This window comes from Pseudopipra pipra, chromosome W, assembly GCF_036250125.1.
Source record: "Pseudopipra pipra isolate bDixPip1 chromosome W, bDixPip1.hap1, whole genome shotgun sequence".
In the NCBI taxonomy this organism is placed as follows: Eukaryota; Metazoa; Chordata; class Aves; order Passeriformes; family Pipridae; genus Pseudopipra; species Pseudopipra pipra.
Window position 1 is genome coordinate 35,842,402 of NC_087580.1, and position 19,490 is coordinate 35,861,891.

The following is a 19,490-nucleotide window of genomic DNA, read 5'->3' on the forward strand; positions in this document are numbered from 1 at the left end:
CTTTGGAGCATCATGCTGAAAAAGACTGTATCCCAGTTCACAGAATCACAGAATTAATTAGGTTGGAAAAGATCTCTGAAATGATCAAGTCCAACCTATGACCCAACACCACCATGTCAACCAGACCATGGCACACATCCAGTTGTTTCATAAACACCTCCAAGGACAGTGACTCGACCCCCTCCCTGGGCAGTCCATTCCCACGTCTAATCACGCTTTCAGTGAAGAAATTCTTCCTCATGTCCACCCGAAACCTCCCCTGGCACAGCTTAAGACTGTGTCCTGTTGTCCTGTCACTTGTTACCTGGGAGAAGAGGCTGACCCCCACTGGCTACAACCTCCTTTAAGGTGGGTGGTTGTAGAGAGTGACAAGGTCTCCCCTGAGCCTCCTTTTCTGCAGCTTAAACCCCCCCAGCTCCCTCAGCCGCTCCTCACAGGACATGCACTGCAGATCCTTCACCAGCTCTGTTGCCCTTCTCTGGACCTGCTGCAGCACCTCAATGTCCTTCCTAAACTGAGGGCTCCAGAACTGGACACAGAACTTGACGTGTGGCCTCCCCAGTGCTGAGTACAGGGGGACAGTCACTGCTGTGAGAACGCTTCTGTTCCACGTTTTCACAGCGTTTGTGACAGATCAGATCAAGTGACCTTACGGGGATGGTTCTACCCCTGGCACAGACAGTGCAAGCCCAGCAGTTGTTACAGGGGACGTGCTGAGGGAGAAAAGCGTCTCCGTGTGTGGAACAGCCCCCGAAGGCCCCCGGCACCCGCTGCCAGGCAGCGCCGGGGGCGGGAGCTCCGGGATCGCCGCCGGGAGAGCGCGTCCTGCTCCCCGCGGGAGCGGCGGGGGGGCCGCGGGACGGGCCCTGTGCACGGGCTGTGTCCGTGTGTGGGGGGACACGGCTGGGCGGAGGCACCGTGGGGTGTCCCTGGGCCAGGGACGTGTGTCACAGAACCGCGGGATGGGGCGAGTGGGAAGGGACCTTGAAGATCATCCAGTTCCAACCCCCCAACACCTGCAGTCGAAGGCTCGGAGCCTCGTTCCCCCGGCCTTGAACGCTGTCGTTCAGTGTGCACGGATACATGGCTGTGTTTTGGTGCAGCGTTTGTACAGGTGTGTATATGCACACATGTATTTCAGTGTGAAGCTGTGCAAGAGCCTCCCTGGGCACTGCCGTGTACCTTTGGACGTGTGTACACCTGTGCCTGTGGTTGTTTCCCGTGTGTAGAAGCTCATCCCATGAGCAGTTGCACACAATGTCATGTAAGGCAGGGCTCTGCTGACATCCTCCTGGGTAGTTTCAGTGTTGCCATCTGAGGACTTCCCTTCTCTGATTTCACCAGCTAACTCCTGCCGTGCCAAGTTGTGGCAAGGCAGGGGCAGGAGCAAGAAAACCAGTCTCTGTGTCCAATACAGAAGGTGGGAGGGTGGGAGGGCAATTCCCTCTTGGGATGGATTCTGCTGATGAAGAGTGTTCTGTCTCTTTTGGGCTGTAGGGTTGCTGCAGGGTTGCTGCCAAAGGTGTGTGCAGACGGACAGATAAACAAGGTCAAGGTGACCAAGTAAGAAATGATGAGGGAACACACGGCAGAACACTTTACAACTGTTGTAATCTTGGCCTGCCTGAAAAGAAGATGAAGAAAAAGTTTTAAGATTTGTCTTGTAATTCCGTAGTCTTTCTTTGACTTTAAAGTTTTTGAAGAAAACTGTAGGATGTTTTTGCAGCTCCTTCTGTTGTAAACTAATTTTAAACGGTGAAAAACGAACACAGAGGTCTTGAGTATTTGTCTCAGTAGTTAACAAAGTCCAGCGAAAGGTCAATAATGGTTGGGATATAAATGGATGTTAATTAGGCATTGTCACTGGAACCCGACAACAAAAATTTCTGTGGAAAATCACAGAATTTTCCTCCCAGAAGATTTATTTTGCTACCCAGTGAAGAGACTCTCTAAGTAAAATACCTAATTAATATTTGTCAGTGCAACCTACACAAGCCTACACATGGGTCTCTTGTGTTTGCCACTGGGTGCTGTGGGGAGAGAAGTGGTCACAGTGTTTTTCCCAGTCTCTTATTTTACTGGCAGAGAATCTGTATGGCTTTTTAGCACTATTAAACCCAAATATAACTCCAAGTATGTTTGGTTAGAACAATGAATAAACTCTCTGATTGAAAATCAGGATTAGTGTTCCCTTTGTTGCCAGTAAACACTTTGATGGGTGGCTTGAGCTCCAAAATACATCTGAGATACTGTTGTTGATACTTAAATTTGTCATTTTGGCAATATCAGCTGAAGACCAGGAAACTTTGTTCTCCTCACAACAACCAACTCCCGTATTAGTCTATTAGATTTTTCATGCTGATTTTGCCAGTTCCAAGTAAATGTCTGTTTTGTAATGTTGCAGCAAATCCAAAGACAATTTAGATATGCCAGCAGGTTGTCTTCTACCAAGAGCTTGTTCAATCCCATTGGATTTTTGGGATTCATAAAAGTGTAATTTAAACAGCTGTTTTGATTGGCAACACCAGGAAATTTTAGGATTTTTTTTCCAAAACACACCTGCTGAATGCAGTTTTGATCCTCTTCTAGTAGTTTGTAATTGCATTGCCTGATAATTTGACTGCAAGACAGCAGGTTAACTGAAAAGCAGAGTTTCAGCTTTATTTTAGGTATGTGATGACTTTGGCAACCAGTGATGAGTTGTGCCAACATGGTCCCAGCTGCCCTCAGAATGCTCCCAGTCACCCCCAGTATGACCCCAGCCACCTTCACTGTGGGCCCAGTTGCTCCCAGTATGATCCCAGTTGTCCCTAGCAGGGTCTCAGTAGCTCCCAGTTCCTCCCAGTGTGATCCCAGTTGCTCCTAGTTGCCCCTAGCACAGACCCAGTTGCTCCCATTATGATCCTGGTCTGATCCCATTATGATCCCAGTACGATTGCAGTTGCCCCCTGCATGGTCCCAGTTCTCCCAGTTGCCTCCAGCATAGATCCAGTCAATCCAAGTATGATCCCAGTCTTCCCCCAGCATGGTCCCAGTCAATCCCAGTTGTCCCACTGTAGATCCATTCACTCCCAGTTCCTCCCAGTTGCCCCCAGCATGGTCCAAGTCGCTCCCCATGTGGTCCCAGTCACCCCCAGTATGGTTGCAGACACTCCCAGTATATCCCAGTTGCCCTCAGCATGCTCATAGTCACACCCGGTTACTTCCACTTGCCCCAGGATGGTTCCAGTTTCCATCAGGATGATCCCAGTCACTCCCAGTTTATGCCAGTTGCCTCCAGCATGCACCCTGTCACTCCCAGTTACTCCCACTTGCTTCCAGCATGATCCCAGTTGCTCCAAGGATGTTCCCAGTTGGCTTCCAGCATGGCCCCACTGGCTCCCAGTTCCCCCCTGTGTAGTTCCAGTCACTCCCAGTTTGATCCTGGTCCCTTGCAGTCACTCCCACTATAATTCCAGTATGGTGCTGGTCACTCCCACTATGATCCCAGTCACTCCCAGTCACTCCCAATAGGATCCCAGTTGCCCCCAAGGTGGTCCCAGTTGCTCCCAGCCACCCCCAGGATGGTTCCTTTCACTCTCAGGGACTCCCACTCTGAGTCCAGTATGGCCCCAGTCACTCCCAGTCACTCCCTGGAGGATGCCATTTGCCCCCTGCATGGTCCCAATTGCTCCCAGTATGAGTCCAGTCACTCCCAGTATGATCCCAGTAACTTCCAGACACTTCCAGCACTAATCCAGTTTGATCCCGCTCATCCCCAGTATGGCTGCAGTCCCTCTCACACACTCTCAGTAGTATTGTAGTCACTCCCAGTAAGACCCCAACAGGACCCCAGTAGGGGCCCAGCTGTTCCCAGTAGGATCCCAGTTGCCCCCAGCAGGGTTCCAGTCCCTCCCAGTATGATCCCTGTCACTCCCAGCCACTCCTTGTATATCCCAGTTGCCTCCAGCATGCTCCCATGCTCCCCAGTGACCCCCCAGTCACTCCCAGTACGCTCCCAGTCATTCTCAGTATGATCCCAGTCACTCCTGGTCTCTCCTACTATATCCCAGTTGCCCCCAGTGTGGTCCCACTCACTCCCAGTTGCTCCCAGTAGCTTCCAGTATGATCCCAGTTGCTCACAGCCACTCCCAGTCACCCCCAGTGGGGTCCTAGTGCCTCCCAGTATGATCCCAGTCAATTCCAGTGTGATCCCACTTGCTCCAAGTATATCCCAGTTGCACCAACATGGTCCCAACTGCCCTCAGAATGCTCCCAGTCACTCCCAGTATGACCTCAGCCACCCTCACTGTGGGCCCAGTTGCTCCCATTATGATCCCAGTTGTGCCCAGCATGGTCCCAGTTGCTCCCACTTCCTCCCAGTGGGATCCTAGTAGCTCCCAGTTGCCCCTAGCATAGAACCAGTTGCTCCCAGTATGATCCTAGTCTGATCCAGTATGATCCCAGTACAATCACAGTTGCCACCAGTATGATACCAGTGACTTCCAGACACTTCCAGTACAAAGCCAGTTTGATCCCACTCATCCCCAGTCTGGCTGCAGTCCCTCTCACGCACTCCCAGGATTATTGCAGTCACTCCCAGTATGATCCCAGTATGACCCCAGTAGGGGCCCGGCTGCTACCAGTATGATCCCAGTTGCCCCCAGTGTGGTTCCAGTTGCTCCCAGTCACCCCTACTGTGGTTCCAGTCACTCCCAGTATATCCCAGTTGCCTCCAACGTGCTGCCAGGTGCTCCCAGTATGATCCCCATTGCCCCAGTTCTGGTCCCACTGGATCCAGTCGGGGTCTCGGTGTATCCCGGTGTCCCCCCTGTCCCCCCACCCCGGTGTCACCCCCTTTTCTCTCCCCACAGAGCTCCTGAGCCGCCGGCGGCCGCAGCCCCTCCCCGGGGCCTCGGGCACAGCCTGGACCCCCCCCCGTCCCCGTGAGGATTTTGGGGGGGTCGTGTGTCCCCCCCTCCCCTGCTGTCACTCTGCCTCTGCCCGGTTGCTCCCAGTGATCCCAGTAAAGCTTCCCAGTTCTCCCCAGTCCTGGTTATTGGGGGGCAATGGGGAGAGGATTTGGGGGACCCCACCTGACCTCTTTTTTTGGGGTGGTGGGACCCCAAACTGAGTTGGATGAAGCTGGGGATTGAGGGGATGAAGTGGAAGATGTGAGAGGAGGGGAAAAATGGGGCTTGGGACCCCCAGAGTAATCCGGGTGGGGTGGGGATTGAGGAGACTATGGAAAAGTGGAAGGAACAGGGAGAAGGGTGGAAAAGGCGGGTCTGGTGGGGCAGATGGTCCCATGGGGGTCTTTTGGCACAGGGGGGTTGGCAAATGGTGGTGGCCCCCCTGAGGTCCCAACTTCCTGTGGGGTGCTGGGGGCTGATGGATCCAATCTCAGCCTTGGATTATGCCAACAGTTTGTTTAGAGGAATTACAGGGGTGTGACTGAACCACTTTTGTTCCCCAGGTTTTAACAATGGCAAATCAGATCTATTGATAGAAAGGAATTTATTTAGGGTTCCAAATGATCAGACAAAAGATCTTCATCAGAATTATTTACTGCACAAGACAAACACTAAAAGTACCAGGAGTACAGGATAAGACAGGACAGTGCTCTACACTAAAGCAATTGTTGAAGCAATTCTACTCAAGCTGGCAAAAAAGTAATAATTCTTAATTAGAAATGGATGGAACTCCCCCAGACCAATGCTCGGGGGGAGATCTCTGCTCTCAACCTCCAGCAGTGACCTTGGGGGGGTCCCCAGCCAAGGCAGGAATCTCCACACACCCCTCCAAGAAGGGTTCTCTTGGAAGAAGCTGCCCCTGGGAAAGGGGACTGGTCCCTTGTGGTCGAAAGGGATGGACTGACAGTCACTGGACTCCAGGGGTTGCCTCACCATCAAGGGGTTCATTGGGGTGGAAGCAGCGGCCAAAGCTCTCCTGCAGTCGGGGCACTGGTAGGGCTTCCCTTACTGGTGGGTCCGTTGGTGTCTGGTCAAGTGACACCTCTGGGTGAAGCTCTTCCCACACTCCCCACACTTGTAAGGCCTCTCCCCGCTGTGGATGCGCCGGTGGGTGACGAGGGTGGAGTTCTGGTTGAAGCCCTTCCCGCAGTCGGTGCAGCGGAAGGGCCTCTCATCCGTGTGTGTCCGCTGGTGCTGCAGGAGATTCCAGTCGGTTGCAAACATCTTTCCACATTCAAAGCACTTATAGGGCCGTTCCCCAGTGTGGATGAGCTGGTGGTTGTGGAGGGTGGAGCTATGGGTAAAGCTCTTCCCACACTCCCCACACTTGTAGGGCCGTTCCCCGGTGTGGATGCGCCGGTGGGTGAGGAGGGTGGAGTTGTGCTTAAAGCCCTTCCCGCAGTCGGTGCAGCGGAAGGGCCTCTCATCCGTGTGCGTCCGCTGGTGCAGGAGAAGATGTGAGCTGCGCTGAAACTTCTTCCCACATTCCAAGCACTTGTAGGGCCGTTCCCCAGTGTGGATGTGCAGGTGGCGGAGCAGGTGGGACCTCCAGCTGAAGCTCTTCCCACATTCGAAGCACCTGAAGGGCTTCTCCCTGCTGGGAGGCTGCTCAGGCTCCACCAGGTCTGAGCTCTGGCTCAAGGTCCTGCCGCCTTCCTGGCACAGGCTGGCTCTTTCCTCCTCAGAGCACCCTGGGATGGCTTTGGAGCCCCTCCTGCGGGGGGATCTCCGGCCCTTTTCCTCCCCGCTGCCTTCCTGCGCCGTGGAGCCCTTCAAAACGGCCTCTCCCACCAGGGTCTCACGGGGGGATTTGTCCTCCGGGCTCTCCGTCCTCAGCTCGGGGCCTGGGGCAGGAAGCAAGAAGGACAGGCAGGGGATTTGCCTCCGGTCCACAGGGAAGGCCAAGGACATCCCCCCAACTCCGGCCCCGGCAGGACGGCGGCGCCAGCGGGGTTGTCCTGCAGCCGGGGCCATGCTCGGCTGACAGAGCCAGCACAACACCCGCCCAAAGGGACACTGACTTCCTCCTCACCTGACTGGGGGGCCCAAGGCATCTTCTTCGCAGCCTCCTCCTCCATCTGCCCAAGCTTTGGGAAGGACAAATCCATCTGGGGGGGGAAAACAAGGGCTGAGTGCGTTGGCTTGGGGGTTCCTCCTGCCCAAGTCCCTCTCTAGAACTCACCGGGCATCCTGTGTCCATAAAAACCTCCAAAACACCAAGATTCAGCCCAGAAAAACCCAAACCACCGAGATTCACACAAAAATCCTTCACAAGTTGCAAGAATACCCTTAGCCCCTCAAACTGTAAAAAGTTGAAATTCAGCTAAAAAATACTCCAAAATATGAAGATTAGCCAAAAAAATCTCTCCCAAAAGTTCCCCCTCTCTGGTCTCTCCCCTCTGGGGTTCAGAGGGTCTCCCTTGTCTGGGATGCTGGGGGTCCCACTTAGAAATGCTAAGAGTGTTGGGGGTCCTAAGGGTTCCTTCTCCTCTGACCCTCGCCTTCGGGGTGCTGCGTTCCCAGACATTTCCCCTCTCCAGGTTCTGCACTTTATTGTGCCGGGGATCCCAGGGGTCCCCACTGTCCAGGCTTCCCCTTCTCCATCCCCCCTTTCAGGCTCCCGGGGCTCCTCCCTCTCCGTGCTCCCCCCTCCAGGCTGCCGTGGGTCCCCCAGCTCCAGCATCTCCCCGTTCTGCCCTCCACACTCGGCAGCTCCCGGGCTCCACACCCACCCCCAGCACTCCCGGGGAGCCCCAAACCCGCTGTGTCCCCCCCGCTGGCACCGGGCTGACAATGGAGCCGGCAGGGCCTGACCCAGCAACACCAACCCCCACCATGGGGGGGGAACCCGCATCCCCCCACCCACCGCCGGGGCTCTGCCACCAACCCAGCCCAGCACCCCCAAAAAATACCTCCTGCCCACCCCAAAGAGGCCCCAAGGGCACAGCCCTGCACAAGGGTCGGCTGTGCCCAAGGAAACCAAACAGCTCCACAGGCGTTGGCTGGGGGGATGTGAGGGCTGGGCCTGCTCAGCACAGACCCGGCCTCGTGCCCAGCGCCTCTTTCCTGACCCACACAAGAGCTTCCCGGCCCCCCCAGGGCTCCCCTGCTGCTGCCTCTGCTCCTGGCCCTGCCTTTGCTGCTCCCTTGGCTGGGGCAGAGGCTGCAGGGGGGGGATGGCAGCAGCTTCAGCTCCACGGCACTTCCTGGGGGGAGCTCAGCCCGGGGGGGACGGGCAGGGACCTGATGGGGATGGACAGGGGCCCAGCAGGGACAGCCAGGGCCTGCAGGGGAAGGCACAGGGACAACCTGGGCCCCCACACTTCCAGGGTTGTCTCTGCTCCTCCTTGCAGGCTCCGTGGCCAGGCACAGTTTGTGTTCCTGGGTGCCCACCATCTCAGCACTTGGAGACGCTCAAATCAGCGCCCGCAGCTCTGCAGCAAAGCCCCAGCTCACCTGGCACACAGGGGATGGACACAGCACCTTCTTGGGGATGGGCACTTACAGCTTTGTGTCTTCCCCACCACGGGGCTCTCCTTCCTCAGCAGCACCTCTGCCTTGCACTTATTCTCAGCCTCACCTCAGGGACAGCTCTGGCCTCACCTCCGCGCCACTTCTCAGCCTCACCTCAGGGCCTGGGCTCAAGGACAGGAACCTGCAGGGAGGGGACATCATGTGCAAGCTCAGGGCTGCCTGCTTGCACTGGCCTCTGGGCTTCCTTCTCCTTCTACAACCATCCTACAACTAATTCTGCTTTTCTAACACCACACATTTACAGACTAACCTTGGAGATAGATATGGACAGACATCTCTATCCCCCTGGGGATAGAGCCTCAAGCATGTGCTGCCACAGGAATGGCAATCACAGAATCACAGAATCAGTCACGTTGGAAAAGACCTCCAAGATCATCAAGTCCAACCCTGGATCCAACTCCGCCGTGCTTCCCAGACCATGGCACTGAGGCCACATCCACTCTCACCTTCAACACCTCCAGGGACGCTGACTCCACCCCCTCCCTGCCCAGCCCATTCCAAGGCCTGATGACTCTCCCAGGCAAAAAATTGCTTCCCAATATCCAACCTAAACCTCCCCTGGCACAGCTCAAGACCCAGCCCTCTTGTCCTACTGCTGCTTCCTGGCACAACAGCCCCACCCCCACCTGGCTCCAACCTCCTGGCAGGGACTTGCAGACAGTCAGGAGGTCTCCCCTGAGCCTCCTTTTCTCCAGCCTCAACACCCCCAGCTCCCTCAGCCTCTCCTCACACCACTTGGGCTCCACTCCCTTCCCCAGCCTCGCTGCTCTTCTCTGGATCCTCTGACCCCAAAAATGCTCCCCCTCCCATAGAAAGGCCAAGGGCATCTGGGGACAGTTGGGGGGCTTTGTGGGGCACTGGGTGATTACTGGGGGATACTGGGACACACTGGGGGGAACCAGAGAGCATTGGGAGTTCTGGGGGGTTACTGAGGGACACTGGGAGGGCACTGGGAGGGCCTGGGGGGGAACTGGGGCACACTGGGGGGCACTGGCATTGAACTGGGGAGTTACTGGGGGATACCCGGACAACGGGGGGGATACTGGCAGGTTACTGGGCCATACTGGGGGTTACTGGGTGCTCACTGCAGGATCACTGGGCCATACTGGGGGGCAGTGGGAGGTCACTGGGACACACTGGCCGGCCACTGAGGGGGTTACTGGGCCATACTGAGGGTAACTGGGAGGTCACTGGGATATACTGGGGGCACTGGGATCCCCTTACCCGGATGTGGTACATCTCCCCCCCTGGATTTCGAAGTGTATCCCTAGGACCCCGCCTCTGGGGGCCCCCTTGAACCCCACTGCTGGGCTTTAGGGGACCCCCTAAAATCCCCTCAAAACCCCTGAAATCCCCCCCTCGACCCATCGAAACCTCCTCAAGGACTCCTTATCCCTCCCCAGCACCCCCTAAACCCTCTCAGTGACCCACAAAACCCACCTGAGACTCCCCAAGCCCATTCAGGGACCCCCAATCCCCCCCACGGGCCCTCCAAATCATCTGGGACACCTTAAATCCCCTAGAGACCCCAAAACTGCCTCGAAGTTCCCCACAAAGCCTCCCAGGAACGCCAAACCTCCCCAGAGACCCCCAAAGCCTACCTGGGACACCCCAAATCTTCTCAGAAAACAAAATCCCTATCAGAGCCCCCCAAAACCTTTCAGGGACCTTCAACCTCCCCCCCGAGTCTTTTCAGGGACCCCTCAAAACGTCCCCGGGAACCCCCGAACCCCCCCGCTAAGCCCTCCCGAGCCCTCCAGCCTTTCCACCCACACCCGCGCTCCCCGCAGCCCCCGAGGGGATCCCCAGACCCCGCTCTCGCCGCCCCCCCGCCAACTCACCCAGCGAAGTGCAGCGGCCGCAGGCGAGTCCTCCTCACTCCCGACCACGAGGACAAAATGGCGCCCGCTCCGCGCGCCCTCCGCCTTTACAGCCCCGCCCCGCAGCCAATCAGCGCGCGGCCACGGCCCCTGCCCGCCCTTCACCACGCCCCCACCTGCGCGGGGCATTGTGGGAGTTGTATTCCCTGCGGTGGGGGAGGACCGGACTTGTTGGGGTTTAGTTTTTCTGTCTTCTTTTATTTTCTATTTTTTATTTCTTTCTTTTCTTTCTTTTTTCTTTCTTCTTTCCTTTTTCTCTTTTTTTTTTCTTTCTCGTTCTTCTTTTTTTCTTTGTTTTTTTTTTTTTTCAATTTTTTTCCTGTTTTTTCTTTCTTGTTTTCTCTTTTTTTCTCCTTTTTCTTTTTTTTCTTCCTTTTCTTTGTTTTTATTTTTATTTTTCTTTTTTTTCCTTTTTCCTTGTTTTTTATACACTATTTTCTATCAGTTGTATTTTCAATCAGTTGTACTTTCAAGGAAAATGTAAACACATATCAAAACAATCTCTAGGTACATATCTTACAACAACAGATAATCTGCCATTGTTCCAGGTTTGTGAGGATTCCCAAGATCACAAACACTGAGACACCAAGGGTGGAAGACAAGCAACTTTATCCTGTCCCTTGCCACAGCCTTCAATCCACACCCAGCCCTGGATTTCTGCAAAGCCGCTGGGCAGGAGCAGGAGATGGAGCTGGTGCTCGGCGGGAGGGGCAGCAACAACAAACCTGTGTCTTTGGCACAGGGGAAGGAATTTAGTGCTTGAGGGGTTACATTCCACAGGCTCCTCAGGGGATCAGCTTATGCTTGGACAGTAAGAACAGTCCTGGCTCTCTGGGAAGGTCCCAGATGATTGGAGGTTGGCGAATGTCACCCCAATCCACAAAAAAGGCTGCAAGCAGGACCCTGGCAACTACAGACCTGTCAGCCTGACCTCGGTGCCTGGCAGGGTTATGGAGCAGATCATCCTGAGTGCAATCACACAGCACCTTCAGGATGGACAAGGGATTAGACCCAGCCAGCATGGGTTTAGGAGGGGCAGGTCCTTTCTGACCAACCTGATCTCTTTTTATGATCAGGTGACCCACCTGGTGGATGAGGGGAAGGCTGTGGATGAGGTCTATCTAGACTTCAGCAAGGCCTTTGACACTGTCTCCCATAATATACTCTTGGAAAAGCTGGCAGCCCACAGCTTGGAGAGGGGCACCCTGTGCTGGGTCAGGAACTGGCTCGAGGGTCGGGCCCAGAGAGTGCTGGTGAATGGAGCTGCATCCAGCTGGCGGCCGGTCACTAGTGGTGTTCCCCAGGGGTCAGTGCTGGGTCCAGTCCTTTTTAACATCTTTATTGATGATTTAGATGAGGGGATTGAGTCCATCATCAGCAAATTTGCTGATGACACCAAATTGGGAGGGAGTTTCGACCTGCCGGAAGGCAGGAGGGCTCTGCAGAGGGATCTGGATAGACTGGAGAGATGGGCTGACTCCAATGGGATGAAGTTCAATAAAGCCAAGTGCCGGGTCCTGCACTTTGGCCACAACAACCCCCTGCAGCACTCCAGGCTGGGCACAGAGTGGCTGGAGAGCAGCCAGGCGGAAAGGGACTTGGGGGTCCTGATCGACAGGAGGCTGAACATGAGCCAGCAGTGTGCCCAGGGGGACAAGAAGGCCAATGGCATCCTGGCCTGCATCAGGAACAGTGTGGCCAGCAGAAACAGGGAAGTGATCCTTCCCCTGTACTCTGCATTGGTGAGGCCACACCTTGAGTATTGTGTTCAGCTCTGGGCCCCTCAGTTCAGGAAGGATATTGAGGTGCTGGAGCGGGTCCAGAGAAGAGCAACGAGGCTGCTGAAGGGACTTGAGCACGAGTCCTATGAGGAGAGGCTAAAGGAGCTGGGGATGTTTAGTCTGGAGAAGAGAAGGCTTAGAGGCGACCTCATCACTCTCTTCAACTACCTGAAGGGAGGTTATAGCCAGACGGGGGTTGGTCTCTTCTCCCAGGCAACCAACAATAGGACAAGGGGACATGGGTTCAAGCTCTGCCAGGGGAGGTTAAGGTTAGATGTTAGGAAGAAATTCTTTACAGAGAGGGTTATCAGGCATTGGAACGACCTACCCAGAGAGGTGGTGGATTCACCATCCCTGGAGGTTTTTAAAAAGAGATTGGACGTGGCCCTTAGTGCCGTGATATAGTAACTGGAGTTGGATCAGGGGTTGGACTTGATGATCTTGGAGGTCTTTTCCAACCCAATCTATTCTATGATTCTATGATTCTCCAGTCATTCCTGACACCAGCATGGAAATTCAGTAGATAACTAAAGCCAGTCCCCTTGGGAGCCCACAGCCAGTGGGGCTGAGGGAGGCCCTGGCAGCTCCCCAGCACCTCCCTCTCAGTGGGACACCTCTGGCAGCCTCTCCCAGCTCGGGAACCCTCCAGTTTGCAACACTCCAAAGACCGGCGCTGATGCCCAGGACAATTCTGATCCCCCTCCACAAACACTCCTCCAGCTGGGACCCTTGTCTGTTGGCAAACACAAAGGGATTTGGGGGAGTGTTTCCCTGACAACAAGGAGAATTTGGGAGAGGGACCTTTCCACAGCCAGCTCTTGATGTGTCCACACATCTCTGCCTGGGTGTGGGTGTGAATTGACTGTGGTGGGAATGTTGTTCTTGTGAATCTATAATTCAATCACTGTTAAAATTGTAGCACATGCTATTGAATCACTTGATAACTGTTCAATTGGTCAATGATTAAGTGCTAGTAATGTCTTTTGTCCCCTTATCTTTGGATCCAATTCGTTTGTGCCCTGACACTCTTGCATCCCAAGGCTCTGTGTAAATCATTCCCTTTCATGAAAAAATATATATTTTTCATGACTTTCACTTTAAAGTCATCCTCCTTAGCTAAACTACAAAACAACTCCAATTAGCTCTAGAAGTCTTGAAGACTTGAGGATAATTAAAGGAATGAAAATAATTTGGTTTTCAGTGTTTTAATGGGTCCCACAGTGTGTTTGGAGTTGCATCAGCTGTCAGTCCAAGATGGGCCATGTCAGAACTGGTGAGGCTGGGGGATGAGGAGAAATGTTGATCATACATGGTCAGTGTGGATCTCCTGAGAAGACACTCAGCATGAAGATGACTTGGAGAACACCTTTATCACCTCTTCTCTGAACTTAAAAATATCCATAATTGAATTAAAACAAAAAAAGTACAAATTTTGAAGACTTGTTTTGAAATTGCCTTGAAGACAATTAAAGGAAGACAAAGAGATCCTGAGGGATTTCTGGAATTTAATGAGCCCCACAGTGTGTTTACAGCTGCATCCATGATCCTGAGGTGCTGAGAGAAGATTGAAGAAGCTGCTCAAGAAGTCAGAAGCCAAACTCCAAGTGCCTTGAAGCATTGCTGGGCCCCACTGAGGGCAGGCACTGACAAAGCCTCCCCAGGGACTCCTTGGAGCAGCTCCTTGGAGGCCAGGAGTGCAGGCAGACAAAGGCTCTGGGCAGGCCCCTGCAATGCTGAGCAAAGCCTGCCTTGGTTTTGTGGAGCACAAAGGCCAAGGCCTGAGCCCCAGGCCCTGGCCCAGCAGATCCTGTCCCTCCCGGCTGGCTCAGGGCTGTTTGGGGGGCACTGGGATGGGAGGGGGAGCAACAACAAAGGCCCAAAACTGGGCAACCCCTGCCAGGCTCCTGAGGGAGGGGCGAGGCAGAAACCAAGTGCAGAACCTGACAGGCAAGTTGGTTGTGGTGGCCTGAGTGGCAGAGGCAGCTGCCAGAGGCAAGGGGACAAAGGCCTGGGTGCCTTTGGGCCTTGCAGCCCTGCCAGAGCCCTTGGCCATCTCTCCTGCAGGCTGTCCTGCCCTGGCCCTGCTGCTGCTCTGGCCTTGCAGGCTGCACACACCCCTCCTGCTTTCCCACCCCCCTCCCAGCAGCATTTCCAGACCCTCCCTGATGTCTCTGCACCAGCTCTGGCTGTTGCCATGTGCACTTGGCCTTATTAACTTGGATCCTGAGCCCCTGTGCCACAGGACATCCCTCCCAGAGCCCAGGCCCTTCTCCTGGGGGTCACTGCAGAGCTGAGCAGATCCAGGTCACCTCCCATTCCTCTGCCAACCCCCTGGGCCTGCTCTGGGCCCTGCAGGTCCTTGCCCTGCTCCCAAGGGCTGTGGGGGTTCTTAATGGTCAGGGCTTGGGGTTTAGAGCTCAGGGTGGGGATTAGGCAGAACTTTGGGAGGTTTGTTGTTCTGCTGGCAGTGTCTGGTTCAGGATTAGGGGAAGAGCTTTTTGCGCTGGGTTAGCATTAAAGCTTGGCTTTTCACACTGGTAATACAGTTTTGGGATTGGGGTGGGCATTAGAGGACAAATAAGAGTCTGGAGTTCTGAGTTTGGGCTTTTTCTGGTTTGGAATTAGAGCAGTGGATTGCTTTCCTTGGGAGGGGCAGCACTTCTGGGTAGCGTTGGGGTTTGAGGTTACAAAGAGGGTAAAGGCCTACCAGGAGGGTTTTCACACTCAGTGTTTCAGCACCTTCAGCATTAACTGAACCTGGTTTTACCTCATCAAAATCCTTCCTCTCTGTTGATCAAGCCCCTCTTTCCTTCCCCAATTTTCCTTCCCTTTTGTCCCAGTTCCTCCTAACCTCCTCAGAACTTTCATCAGGATGGGCTCAGCTTTGTGATAACACGGTGCAACCTCATGGAATCAAGAAGCCACTGTGAAACTGCAGAACCTCATGGAATAATGGGGCCATTGTGACATTGGGGAAACCCTTGGAATCAAGAGGCCACTGGGACACTCCAGGGCCCCATGGAGCCAAAGGAACCCAGGGACAGTGGGCAACCTCCTGAAATAAAGGGGCCATTGTGACACTGCAGAAACCCATGGAATCAGGCCATTGTGGCACTGCAGGGCCTCTTGGAAACATAGAAACCCTGGGCCACAGTGGAATTTCATGGAATCAAGAGGCCACTGTGACACTGGGGAACCTCATGGAACAGAAGGAATCCAGGGACTTCTTCTCGATACCAGAGTTGGGAAAAGACCTCAGCCTTCAGGAAGTGCCTGGAGGGGAACCCCTTTGCTGCTGGAACTGCTGTTGTGGAGCCCAGCCCTGTCCCAGCAGTGCCCAGGGCCTGTCCCTGCCTGTGCTCACAGGCCTGACCCACAGCAGGACAGTGACTGAGCTGCCAGAGCACTCAGGCCTTGGGCACGGACAGGAAAGGAGAGGGTGGGAGTGCAAAGAGAGCAGCTCTGAACAGACCCAGTTCTGGTGCTCCCTGGCAGTGCTGGGACTCTTTTCCCCTCCACATCTGCAAACATGGAAATGCCCTCCAGCTTCAGGGGAGGTCTTGGAGGAAGAATCTGGAAAAAAGCATTTGTGTCCTTGCTTACACTCAGAGATTGTGATTCCTCATGTACAAACTAAAACAGGGAGGATGTTTGACAAATACCTTGCTGCACAAACTTTTATTTTGTTTAAATGCACACAAAGCATGATTTCTGATTTCTACATTTTGTGGGTGAAAAAAGATGAGGTAGAGAGTGAATTATATATGGGATGAAGAATAAAATTTCAGTGTTAATGACATGAACAGAGGAAAAAAACAGGAAAGCCCCCCTACCCCAAACACTACGAAAAGCTTTAGAAGGCAGGCTGTACTCAAAATGTGTTACACAATGAGTGTTCTGCAGGAGAAAAGAGGCAGGTTATTGCTTCTTAAAAAAACATCCAGTCATCATTTTCCCTATGGCTTCCCTGAGCTCCTGGTTCCTGAGGCTGTAGATGAGGGGGTTCAGTGTTGGAGGCACCACCGAGTACAGAACTGCCACCATCAGGTCCAGGGACGGGGAGGAGATGGAGGGAGGCTTCAGGTGGGCAAATGTAGCAGTGCTGAGGTACAGGGAGACCACGGCCAGGTGAGGGAGGCACGTGGAAAAGGCTTTGTGCCGTCCCTGCTGAGAGGGGATCCTCAGCACAGCCCTGAAGATCTGCACATAGGAGAAAACAATGAAAACAAACCAGCCAAGTTCTAAAGAGAGAGTAAAAAACATAAGTCCAATTTCCCTGAGGTAGCCTGAGTGTGTGCAGGAGAGCTTGAGGATGGCAGGGATTTCACAGAAGAACTGGCCCAGGGCATTGCCCTGGCACAGGGGCAGGGAAAATGTATTGGCTGTGTGCAGCAGAGTAATGAGAAAGCCAGTGGCCCAGGCAGCTGCTGCCATGTGGGCACAAGCTCTGCTGCCCAGGAGGGTCCCGTAGTGCAGGGGTTTGCAGATGGCAACGTAGCGGTCGTAGCACATGATGGTGAGGAGGGAAAACTCTGCTCCAAGAAAGAATATGAGGAGAAAAACCTGTGCAGCACATCCCATGTAGGAGATGGTTCTGGTGTTCCAGAGGAAATTGTGCATGGCTTTGGGGACAGTGGTGCAGATGGAGCCCAGGTCTGTGAGGGAGAGGTTGAGCAGGAAGAAGTACCTGGGGGTGTGCAGGTGGTGGTCACAGGCTACGGCGCTGAGGATGAGGCCGTTGGCCAGGAGGGCAGCCAGGGAGATGGCCAGGAAGAGCCAGAAGTGCAGGAGCTGCAGCTCCCGCCTGTCTGCAAATGCCAGGAGGAGGAACTGGGTGAGGGAGGTACTGTTGGACATTTGCTGCCTCAGCTTATTGTTTTCTGTTGAGGAGAAAAAAGGCAGAACTGAATTAGGCCAGACTCAATCAGCAAAACATCTTGCATGTCTCAAGCAATTCAACATTCAGGGTCTCTTCTCAGGAAGATCTCTCTGCATCCCTCTCCCTGAGCTCTGGGTTTTGCTGGCTGAAGGGGGCACTGAGAGCAGGGACCCTGGAATGGGCTCCCGAGGAATCCATCTTGCTGTGCAGTGAGAGGCAACTTGGAGCACAGGGTGACCTCCAATTAAATGCACTTGTGATGTATCAAAGTGTTTCCAGAACTGCTGGTCACAGTTTGCCCAAGTGCAGAACAGAGGGAGGGGATTTGGGGGACTTGATTTTGCTCCAGTTCCTCTGGATGGTTGAAATCTCTAACATTTCTAATGTGCTCCAAAGGGAAATCTTGTGAGTCCTGAGAGGCAAAGGGGTGGTCTATTGGTGCAGAGACAAGAGCTGGCCATCTCTCCTGTTCACAGCTGCTCCTGGCTGGCAGCTTGGAGCTGAAGGGAGATGGCCCTTAGGAATTCCCTTAAAAAAGAAACTAGGCACTTCTAGGAGCAGAGGAATCTCAGTTCAAAGAGCAGATTGAAAGAATCCTTGCCTTTACTCAGGATGCCTGATTAGGATCTTCTTTTCTCCTCCCAGACTGCCACACACAGGGATCATTGCAGTTCCAAGTACAGCTGCCCAGAGCATTTCCATGGATTTAGCACTGAGAAGTTTTCTCCATGGGGATCCTGTGCAGCACAGAGATACTGTGGCAGAACTGTGCCCTTCTGGAGGGCACCTGCAGCCCTGCAGGACACCCAGGCAAACAGCTGAAGACCCTGAAGGTGCCTGGAGGGCACCTGGGCACTTGGCTCCCACAGACACATCCCCACAGCAGCACCCAAAGGGGTTGTGTCTGGACAGGAATCTGCCCCCCCCAAACCCCACAGTGGCTCAGAAAAGCCACTGGTGAGAACAAGGAGAGCCCAGACAGCAGGGGATGGCAGGGAAATGCCACAATGCTGCTGCCAAGGGAGGAGGGACACAGAGAGACAGCTGGAAATCAGGGCCCTGCCCTGGCCTGGGCTCTGGCTGCTGCAGGGCAATGCACAGCCCAGCCCCCGTGGGCCTGAGGGCACAGGCTCTGCTTAGGCTGGGAAAGGAGCCCAGGCAGGAGCTGCTCAGGGAAGGGGTCTGTGCCACAGGGACAGCAGGGAGGGGCCCACATCCCCCTGCCCAGCCCTTGTGGCAGCAGCTGCCTCTCCCTGCCTGCCTGTCTGTGGGTGAGGAGCTGTTCCTGCCAGCAGCCCCTCCCTGTGCCCAGCTCAGCTCCCTGCCAGTGCTGCCAGAGCCATCCCCAGCCCAGTGCCCAGGGGCAGCTCTGCCTGGGCAGGGGCTGCAGAGCAGATCCCAGACACCCTGCAGTTCAGGGCTGACCCTGGCAGGCAGCAGAGTCCCTGCCCCAGCACACAGAGCCCTGGGGGCAGGACCCTGCTCTGCACCACAGCCCTGGGCACCCCTGGCTGCACCCCCACCTTCCCACCCCACAGCCAGCCCTGGCACAGGGAACCTTCTGGCCCTGGGCCTCTGATGGGGCAGCAGCAAGTCCTGCTCTGCAGCAGCTTCTCCTGCTGCACCCCAGCAAATCCAGCAGAGCCATCCTGACAGCTCCTGCCACTGCTGCCATTTGGTAGCTGGCAGAGGCACTTGCAGGAACTCACCTGCACTGCTCTGCAGCCAGAGCCTGACCGTGGCAAAGGGCTGGCAAGTTTCCTGCCCTGAGCAGCTCTGCCCTGTCCTCCCACCCCAGGATCCCTTGAACCTCCTGCTCCCTTCTCCTCTCTGCCCTTGCTGCCTGCAGCTCCTGCCCTGCTCTGCCATATGACCACTTCCCCTGCACTGCAGCAACTGGGAGAGTCCTGTTGAAAGATCCTAGAAGCTGTGGGATGTGCCAGCTTGTTGAACTTTCCTACAGCCAGGCAAGTTGCACTTTCCTACAGCCAGAGAATTCTTGCTTCAAATCCTAGGAAGGTTTCTCCTGTAGTGAGAGCTCAGTCACCTCCCAGCCCAGGCTGCCTCTCATCTCTCTGCCTTCTCTCCTGTGCCCTGGGTGCTGCAGGCAGTGCCCTCAGCCCTGCTGGGCTGTGCAGAGGAGCTGCTCACCAGCAGAGCTGTCTCTTTGAAGCTCTTCTTGCTTGCCAGGAGCTCCCTGTGTGCCAGGAGCCTGGCCCAGTTTAGCAGCACAGCAACAGCCCCAGGCAGCCCTTGCTCTGCCCCTCTGGGCTCCCTCCAGCTCTCCCTTGGTCTCCAGGGGAACCTGCTGGCACACAGCTGAAGGAAATAATCATGTTCCTTCTCTCAGATGGGCACAGACACTTCTTTCAGCACTGTCATTTCCCCAAACAGACACAGAGTTAAGTCCAAGAGTTCTCTTTTCATGTTCCATCATTAGACAGGAAACCCAGACAGTGCCCAG

At 54.7% G+C, this 19,490-nt stretch overlaps 1 pseudogene; it reads right to left on the reverse strand.

The window, feature by feature from the left end:
* Window positions 1-19,490, reverse strand: part of LOC135405245 (zinc finger protein 721-like) — a 250,874-nt pseudogene that overhangs the window by 203,433 nt on the left and 27,951 nt on the right.